General features: G+C 46.9%; 1 pseudogene; it reads left to right on the top strand.

The window, feature by feature from the left end:
* Nucleotides 1–243: 243 nt before the first annotated feature.
* On the top strand, nt 244–9,442 carry LOC121748055 (annotated as a pseudogene).
* Nucleotides 9,443–10,186: the final 744 nt, after the last annotated feature.

Genomic DNA, 10,186 nt, shown 5'->3' with positions numbered 1-10,186 from the left:
GCATATAATTTCTTTCCAGCCTTATTTTTTGCAAAAATATTTTCACATTTCTGGGTAATCTCCAAATTCCTTGTGTCATGAGTGACAAATCCAGATTCGTGAGATTCTGTCTGTGAAAATTCAAGAACTACTCATATTTCCTCTTATCCTAATTAAAACAGTTCCACAACTGTTATTAATTCTTCTTGAGTTTAAAACACAAATTTGTTGTGCACAGAATAGCTTGGATCGATCTGTGGCGCCATGGCGGAAGACGATAACTACACGAAAGATGGCACGGTAGACTACAAGGGTAGGCCGGCTAACCGGAAGAAAACGGGAACATGGAGGGCCTGCCCCTTTATAGTTGGTAAGTTAGAGATAGAGATTGATATTTTAGATTCTTCTTGGTTATTGATGGGGTACGGACTAAACAAGCCCAACAGCAGTGACGGCCCATCAGCCCAAGGAAGAGTATGAGTTCGGCATTACCAAAGAGTTCGGCCTCAGCCTACAGCTCGGTAAAAGCCAACCAATCAAGCTCTGCTCTCAAGTCGGCATCAAGCTCTCAGATCGGCAACCAAAGCAGTTCGGTCTCAGTAAGAGTTCGGCCTCAGCCTACAGCTCGGCAAAAGCCAACCAATCAAGCTCTGCTCTTAGGTCGGCATCAAGCTCTACTCTCAGATCGGCAACCAAAGCAGTTCGGTCTCAGTATTCGACCGAACAAGGAGTTAGTGGACCCATACAGGATTTCCACAACTTCCAACACACCCACTACCACGTGGTGTCAACTCAGGCCACGATCTTAGGCCATGACCTACACGACATCCACGACTTAGTGGTGACGCAAGCCACGATCTTAGTTCATTGTATAAATAGAACTTAGATCAGATAGAAAAGGGTTAAGCTCTCTAGAGATAAAATCATATAGCAAGTCTGTGTTGTAAGCTGTAATCCCAGATCAAGCAATACAATCTTGCCCTCCCTTCTTCCCGTGGACGTAGATTTACTTCAGTAAATCGAACCACGTAAATTCTGTGTGTTGTAGTTTTCATTCTCTACCAGCATTTACTAACATCAGAAATTCGCGGATTCATCACTGGCGCCGTCTGTGGGAAACAGAGAACAAAATTTGTGATAAAGCGAATTTTTGATCCATTTTTTCCACCCAAAAAATGCATACCAGATCGCAGAGTACCCGTATTCCCGCCCGTGAGAACCAGGAGGAAGCCAATCCATCCCACAGGTCTGGAAAACAGCCTAGGGATAAATCCACCACCAGTTCTCATGGCGAAGGAACAAGCCGCTCCAAAAATCGTCCCACCGAGTCTTCCCAGCAGCCTGATTTGAATGAGGCTGTCAAGCTGTTCTTGGCTGAGAAGCAGGATGAGTTCTTAGCCTTCCTGCAAAAGAGCCAACAGCCGAAGACGAAAACGGTAAATTCTCCTTCCTCGTCCAGACATGAAAGTCACTACCGCAGTAGTACCGTGTCTTCCAGGAAGAAGAATCCTCAACCCCGACATGTTCCTGTTCCTCCTCGGTACCGGAATCACAGGAGACCTCGATCTCCTCCATACCGAAGAGATGTCGGGTTCGCCATGTACGGAGCATTGAAGACTCCGTTCTCGGACGATATCACCCGAACTCCCCTTCCACAGAACTACCGAACTCCGTCGATGACTTATGACGGGTTGGTGGATCCTCATGACTTCCTGGGACGCTATCAGTATAATATGGCGAACCAGGGTCTCAATGAGGTCCATATGTGCAAGCTGTTCCCCGAGCTGCTCATCGGGAACGCCAGAAGGTGGTTCGACAGCCTTCCTCAAGGCAGCATTAGATCCTGCCGAGATCTGATGGATGCTTTCCACAGGAGGTTCTTTCAGAAAGCGGAAGCCCGGAATACTTCGGCTCAGCTGCTTTCTATACGTCAAGGTCGCGACGAAAAGATCAGCGACTTCCTGACGAGATTCCATAAGGAATGCCTACAAGTAGATAATCTCAATGATCTACTTGTCATTTCGGCATTCCAAAATGGAATCCTGCCCGGAGCTCTCTACAGAAAGCTCGTGGAATGCAGTCCGCAAACAGCTCAAGAGATGTGGGACATTGCGGACCAGTTCTCCCGAGCCGATGAGGCAGACCGTCGAAAACGGTCTTTAGACAGCTCATCTAGAGGAGACGAAAAGAAGCCCGATCATAGCGATCAGAGGCTTCCTCGCCGAACACCTTCCCCACCAAAGGAGGGATAGCGGTCATCCGAGGTGATCGAAAAAGAGCAAGTGTGTTCGCAGATTGCGCTTAAAAGTGCCGAGCAATCAGTTCGGCACCATCAAGCATAGCAATCACAGCAGCCGTAGTCAGAGGCAGGCGAAATGACCGAAGTCACACCGGAGCCGAACTCAATGGTGTACGGCATTGAAGCCGTGATTCCGGTTTAGATCGGCATAACCAGTCCCCGAACTCAATTTCTCCTCAGAAATGAATGGTGACGGACTGAGAGCCGAACTAGATCTTGCCGAAGAAAGAAGAGAATTGGCCTGCATAAAAGCAGCCAAGTACAAGGAGCAAGTAGCCCGGTATTACAACCAAAGGGTGAAGAAGCTGCAATTTCAAGTGGGAGATCTCGTCTTGAGAAACAACGAAGTAAGCCGAGCAGAAAAGCTGGGCGAACTCGAACCCACATGGGAAGGTCCATATCGGGTGTCAGAAGTCCTCGGCAAAGGGTCTTACAAATTGACTCACGTGTCAGGAGCACAAGTACCCCGAACATGGTACGTTTCCAACCTCAAAAAGTTTCATTTGTAAGAGACAGTCCGGTCAGTCAGTCTTGAGTTCTGTTCGGTCAATGTGCTTTCTTTGGTTTGCTTGGTCTTTGTTTGTCTCTGTGCGTTTTATCTGTGCGTTTTGTCTGTCTATGTGCGTGTCGTCTCTTACAAATGTTACTGAGGTATCTTGTTCTTCGAAGGCTGATCCCCTTCTTAGAACATATACAAGCTAAACGATTGTGAGTCAAAGCTTCTAAGGAGGATACAAGACCACAATTCAGCTTAAACAAGCAGTTCGTCTGAAACGAGCTGCAACAAGCCAACGATTGTGAGTCAAAGCTTCTAAAGAGGATACAAGACCACAATTCAGCTTAAACAAGCACTTCGTCTGAAACGAACTGCAATAAGCCAACGATTGTGAAGTCCGAGCTTCCAAGGAAGATACAAGACCACAATTCGGCTTAAGAAATAAGCACTTCGTCTGAAACGAACTGCAATAAGGGAAAGTCCGATCCACGCGATAAACCTCGCCGAATTAGGACGACCAAGTTCGGTCAAAGAAGTTTACCTCATAAGACCGAGGACGACCATGTCTAGTCAAAGAGGTTTACTGCATAAGACCACTTCGGTTAACTGGGAAAGTCCGATCCACGCGATAAAACTCGCCGAATTAGGACAAGGGAAAGTTCGATCCCGGCGACAAAAATTGCCAAATTAGAACACAAACCGAGTCCGGTCAAAGATGTTTATTTCATCAGACCAAAGACGAGTCCGGTCAAAGATGTTTATTTCATCAGACCAAAGACGAGTCCGGTCAAAGATGTTTATTTCATCAGACCCAAGACGAGTCCGGTCAAAGATGTTTATTTCATCAGACCAAAGACGAGTCCGGTCAAAGATGTTTATTTCATCAGACCAAAGACGAGTCCGGTCAAAGATGTTTATTTCATCAGACCAAGGACCAAGTCCGGTCAAAGAAGTTTACTTCATAAGACCGAGGACAAGTACGATGAAATTTTTCGCTAAGCTGTAAATACAGTGTTAGAAGCGAAAACAAAATTTCATTTTTCAAATCTTGTTCGGCACACAACTCCGCTACCCTACGAGATGGCGTTACGCTATTACAAAGGACTATTCTACTGTCCAGGGTTGCTAAAGTTGAGCCATCTATTCACAAAATCCTCGTGAAGCTGAGTTCGGGCGTTCCAGGCAGCCGCAGAATAAGCAGGTCGACGAGATGCTCTAATCGACCTGCCACCTCTTCTCTGAGCCCGGGAAGCCCTAGCACCTCGGCGGCGAAGAGTCTCTTCACGAAGCATTTGCCGATCTTGCTCACTCATAACCACAGCTCCTCTGCGAACTTCAATCCGTCCTCGACTTGACGTCTCCGGTTGTCCCTGAGTTCGTTGCTGACTTGGAGTAGGGTTTTGAGCGAGTGAATCAGAGGTTTGAGCTGGAGTACTAGCATCTGTTGGCGGGAAATGCCGGAGGAATCTCTCAATTGAGGGACGCCGGGCAAGAACTATGTCGTACCGAGAGGCCCAGCGCCGCAATGATGTCACGACTTGTTGGCAAGCCGAGCTCTCCAGCGCATTGTTCCTCCGGAGTACATTATATTCCTCCCACAGTTCGTCAACTCGACTCTGAACATCTGATATGGTCATTCCCCCGCGCACACGGATGTAATCCTCGTACGCAGTCCTCTCAGCAATGGTCGTATTCAGCTCGGCCTCCAGATCATTCTTATCGGACTCTAAGTCCTTATTATCGGCATCCAGCTTCACTAAACGAGCCAGAAGCTCGTCATTCTTCGTCTGATCGGCTATAGCTCTTTTCTCAGCTTCGTCTAAAGCCGAAGAGTACAGCCGTTTCCAGTGAAGTATCTCCATCTCCTTGAGTACAAAGCAGCTATATTAGTTCGGCAGCTGTACCGAGCAGATAGTAAAATACAACAGGAATAAAGGCGAGTACGAAAAGCTATACGAAGACAAATGTAGAGAATTTTTCATTCACAAGGAAAATTTTTTACACTAAGAGGGCTTCAAGGCCACCGTACAAGGAAGAAACTAGACTAAGAGAAGGGAGACGAAATCATACTCCGCCAGCTTCGTCTCCGGCTCCTTGGTCTGGTTCAGCTTCTTTCTCCTGAGCGACCTCAGCCTCGGCCTCGCATCCTGCCGGCCTCGCCTCCGCCTCCTGATCGGCTTCCTTCTCCGGATGCCCGGCCCGCTCGACTTCGGCCTCCCGCTCCAGCGGCTCGGCCTCACCCTCTCCGTTGTAAGTCGAAGCGGGTGAAACGGGTCCCACGGAGGCAAAGATAGCCTCCAGGTTCTCGTCCCGATCAGCTCGACAACTCCGGACTCGGTCTGCAGAAAGCAGGACTGAGGATGAAGCGAGCTCCTCAAGGAGCGGCAGATTCTGAAGCCGAGCTGCTATCTCTCGGCTGTACAGAGGCAGCACGACGTCGGCCCCCTGCTCGCCCTTATCGGCAATTAGCCTTACCAGACTACCGACAAAGGCCGAGAACTGGCTGCTCAAAAAGAGTTTCTCCGTGTAAACACGGAGAGCCTCCCCTTGGGCAACCACGGCAGCAGCATCCCTCCGTTTCGTCTGCTCTCGCTGGATGACGAGCTGGTTTTTGGCAAACTGAGCTTCATCCTGGGCCGAAATCCTAGCAGCTCTGGCCTTCTCAAAGTTAGCCTCAGCCTGTTCGGCCCGATGACAAGCAGCCGCCAACTTCCTCTGCATCTCAGCATAGTCGTTGGACGCTTTGGAGAGTTCGACGGCGACGAGCTTGGAGAGCATATCGTTCCTCTGAAAATGAGTAAAGAAAAAAGTCAACAAAGGGGCCACAAAAAATACAGGAAAAAAGCAAGGCCAGAAAATCAAGAAGAGAATTCACCTCGGCGAAGTCCGTGGGCCATAAAAACGGCTCACAGATATGTTCCGAAGGAGGCGCCAAGACCACGTCTTTCTCTGGCGCTCTCGGGGGCTTCTGGGTCTTCCCCTTCCTACTTGCCGAAGTCGACTCCGGCTTCTTCGGATCCGAAGAGGTTTTTTGCCTTTTCGGAGTCCTCTCGGCATCAGACGCCGAGCTGGTGGTTTTCGGCCTCTCCGGCTCCTTGGACTCCGAAGATTTTCGGGTAGCCTTGTTCAGCATGTACACTGCCAAAAAGCAAAGAAACAAGGTTAGTTTTCGCTGCTAAAGCAGTAAAGCATAAAAAAGAAATCCTCACCCTCAGTTTCTCCGTCCGAAGACGAGATATTGAGCACGAGGTCGCCCTTGACGAGCTCAGTTTCCGAGTATGGTTTCCTAATCATAGGAATCTTATTGAGCTCGCCCTCGAGCTCGGCCAACGGTTCTAACCGAGGATGAGGAATCACGGACTTCGGCCCTCTCCAGGGAAAGCCCGGAGCCGCTGTCCTATTATAAAAAAAGAAGCGGTTTTGCCATTTCGGCCACTTGGTTTTGCAGAATGCCCTAAAAGACTGTAAGGGGATCAAGTAAAACCAAGATCCCTTCCTTTTAAATTGGAAAAAATTAAGGATTGCCCGCAGAGACAGATCCTTATCTAGCCTACGGAGTTCGGCAGCAAAAGCCGACAAGTGCCTCCAAGAATTCGGAGTCACCTGACCTAAAGGGAGTTGAAAAAAATCAAGAAGCTCTACAAAAGGAGGGGGAAGAGGGAAACGAAGCCCGCATTCTAAGCAGGCTTCGTAAACGGTGGCATAACCCTTCGGCGGGTCGTAAGCCCTATGATCATCGTCGGGAACCACCGCCTTCCCCCCGGGAAGAAGATATTTTTCGTGTAGAGATATCACGGTGTCCTTACTCAAGACGCTGTGAAAGTATTCTACAGTCTTCTCTCCGGACTCTTTCCGGCTAGAAGACCCCTTGCCCCCTTTCCTACCGCTACCTAACTCGGAAGAAGAAGAAGAAGACATGGTTCTTACTCTTTGCAAAATCTGAAGAAATTCTGAAGAAATTCTTGAAAGCGGAAGGAAATTTTTACGCAAAGGAGATAGAGTGCAGAAGAAGCAGTCGCAAAAGTGCTCCAATGATGAAGAAGGGAGGTATTTATCAGATTCGGCGAAGATTTCAAAATCGTCGCACCGTTTCGAATCCCACCTTTTCAGGATTCAACGGCCGGATTTTACTGTCGCATTTAATGCAGTCACGTGCAAGGCGTCAGCCTCCCCCGTACCTTTATCCAGAATGCCGAAGTGACTCGCTTCGCCGAAGTGATTCACTTCGTCTTTCGGGGGGGGTAGTGATGGGGTACGGACTAAACAAGCCCAACAGCAGTGACGGCCCATCAGCCCAAGGAAGAGTATGAGTTCGGCATTACCAAAGAGTTCGGCCTCAGCCTACAGCTCGGTAAAAGCCAACCAATCAAGCTCTGCTCTCAAGTCGGCATCAAGCTCTCAGATCGGCAACCAAAGCAGTTCGGTCTCAGTAAGAGTTCGGCCTCAGCCTACAGCTCGGCAAAAGCCAACCAATCAAGCTCTGCTCTTAGGTCGGCATCAAGCTCTACTCTCAGATCGGCAACCAAAGCAGTTCGGTCTCAGTATTCGACCGAACAAGGAGTTAGTGGACCCATACAGGATTTCCACAACTTCCAACACACCCACTACCACGTGGTGTCAACTCAGGCCACGATCTTAGGCCATGACCTACACGACATCCACGACTTAGTGGTGACGCAAGCCACGATCTTAGTTCATTGTATAAATAGAACTTAGATCAGATAGAAAAGGGTTAAGCTCTCTAGAGATAAAATCATATAGCAAGTCTGTGTTGTAAGCTGTAATCCCAGATCAAGCAATACAATCTTGCCCTCCCTTCTTCCCGTGGACGTAGATTTACTTCAGTAAATCGAACCACGTAAATTCTGTGTGTTGTAGTTTTCATTCTCTACCAGCATTTACTAACATCAGAAATTCGCGGATTCATCAGTTATATAGCATTTATGAGAGAGAGAGAGGTGTGTGATGATTTTGTTGAAAATCTCCATTGATTCTTCTTGGTTAGCAATTACTCCCTCCGTCCGCGTATAGTAGTCCCGTTTTTCTATTTTAGTCCGTCCGCGAATAGGAGTTCCGGTTCACTTTTACCATAATTGGTAATAAGGTCTCATCTTCCACTAACTCATTTCACTCAAATTTCATTTAAAACTAATATATACAAGTGAGACCCTTATTTTATTAACTTTTTTTTTCACCTACTTTTTTTCACATTTCTTAAAACCCGTATCACTAACAAATGGGACTCCTAATGGCGGACAAAGGGAGTAGCATTCATGGGAGAGGGTGGGAGAGAGAGAACTTGTTTGATTCTTCTTGGTTAGCATTCATGAGAGAGATGTGTGATATTTTGTTGAAACTCTCCCTTGGTTCCACCTGGTTTGCATTCATATGAGAGCATTTTGTTATAATCTCCCTTGATTTTTAATTCTTTTACGTGCCAGTGAATATAAATTCAAAGGTTGCGCCACACTAGACTCGAATTTGAGACTTTTGGCCTCAGACACTCCCTTGATTTTTCCACTCTATCGCTTGACCAACTCACACACTCTCATTATTTTTCTTAGTTAGGAGGTTAGCATTCATGAGAGAAAGAGAAAGAGAGGTGTGATAATTTTGTTGAAAATCTCCCTTGATTGATTCTTCATTGTTAGCATCATTAGAGAGAGTGAGAGAGAAAGATGTATGGTAATTTGTTGAAAATATACCTTAATTTTTAGTTTTGCATAAGAGGGTTGGCATTCATGAGAGAGGGAGAGAGAACTTGTCTCATAATTTTCTTGATAATCTCTCTTTATTATTGGTAATTAAGCATTCAAGAGAGAGAGAAGTGTGTTAATTAAATTTTGATGCAAAATGTATGATGTTGTTGGTGGTGCAGTAAATGAATGTTGTGAGAGATTAGCCTACTATGGAATGAGCAGCAATCTCTTCCTCTATTTCACCAACCAACTCAATGAACACAACGCCGCCGCCTCCAAAAACCTTTCTAATTGGTCGGGAACTTGCTACGTCATGCCGTTGGTCAGAGCGTTCCTAGCTGATTCGTATCTCGGCCGATACTGGACCATCGCCACCTTCTCCATCATCTACGTCATCGTAAGTCGCCGCTGATGATAGTGAAATACAATACGATAGTCTGAGTTTTTATTTGAACTAATCACACATTTTTATTAGGGAATTACACTTTTGACCATATCAGCCTCGATTCGCGGACTAAGGCCCATGTGTAAGAAGAAAGACAAGTGCCATGCTACAAGGTCGCAAACTGTGGTCTGCTTCGTGGCATTGTACCTGGTGGCACTGGGGACCGGCAGGATCAAGCCATGTGTGTCACGTATGGTGCGGATCAGTTTGACGACGCCGATGAAGAAGAGAAACTTCACAATGGCTCGTTCTTCAATTGGTTCTATTTATCGATCAATATCGGCGCGTTGACTGCGGGAACACTCCTTGTTTGGGTACAAGTGAATGTCGGTTGGGGGTTAGGGTTCGGTATTCCAACCGTGGCGATGAGAGGCGTCGTTGTGTTATTCTTCTCCGGTACTCGATCGTACCGGTACCGAAAGCCCGACGACAACCCCCTAACATGTATGTGCCAGGTGGTGGTGGCTGCCGTGAGGAAACATAATGTTCCATTCAGGGGCAGACGCAGAAAAAGTTGGCCATAGGGGTCACAATCTCGTTTCTCATAGCCCTTGGACATGTGTGATCCGGTTCAAGTTTCTTTATCACAACAGTACCATTCATCTTCACTATGCTCCCAGAACAGAACCATTTGCAAGGACTCTTGCAAGCTGCCTCAAATGCCTTCCTACTTGCCCTTTTAAAGTGTATCTCCCAACCATTCTCAACTGCATGGTCTGTCAGAGCATCCCTTGCTTGAAAACCATCAATAAATCACAATACACAATTTCAGATTCTTATGATCACACCGTGGATCATACATCACTTTAGCATGCCTTTCCATCCTTCTTCTCCCTTCATCCTGGGAGTAAGTTGAGCTAGAGTAGATATCACATTCTTCAGAATTCTCATCCTCAGACACATAGTCACTTTTCTTCCATCCACTGACTAGGCCATAGAAGATGTCATCAGTGACAACAAACTCTTTCTTCTTGTTATCTTTTGCTTTATTCCTTCCTTGTGTGTATTCCTCATCCTCGGACACTAACTCCTCAGCATCCATGTCATCATCAGTTTACTCATCTTCAGAAGATGGTATATAACTCCCATCCTCCTCACTTTCATATCCCAAACCCACTCCCATGCTGTGATCAGCCTTATCCCCCACACTCTCATTAGTTCTATCTCTTATTCCCACAGATTCATTTAGAGCTCCCACATCATCACCCAAATCATCAGCATCATTATCCTTACCTCCCACATCATCCCCAAAACATCAGCATCAGAAT

This window comes from Salvia splendens, chromosome 9 (assembly GCF_004379255.2).
Source record: "Salvia splendens isolate huo1 chromosome 9, SspV2, whole genome shotgun sequence".
NCBI classification, from domain to species: Eukaryota; Viridiplantae; Streptophyta; class Magnoliopsida; order Lamiales; family Lamiaceae; genus Salvia; species Salvia splendens.
Note: the sequence above shows the minus strand (reverse complement) of the source record. Positions and strands in the feature narration are given on the sequence as shown.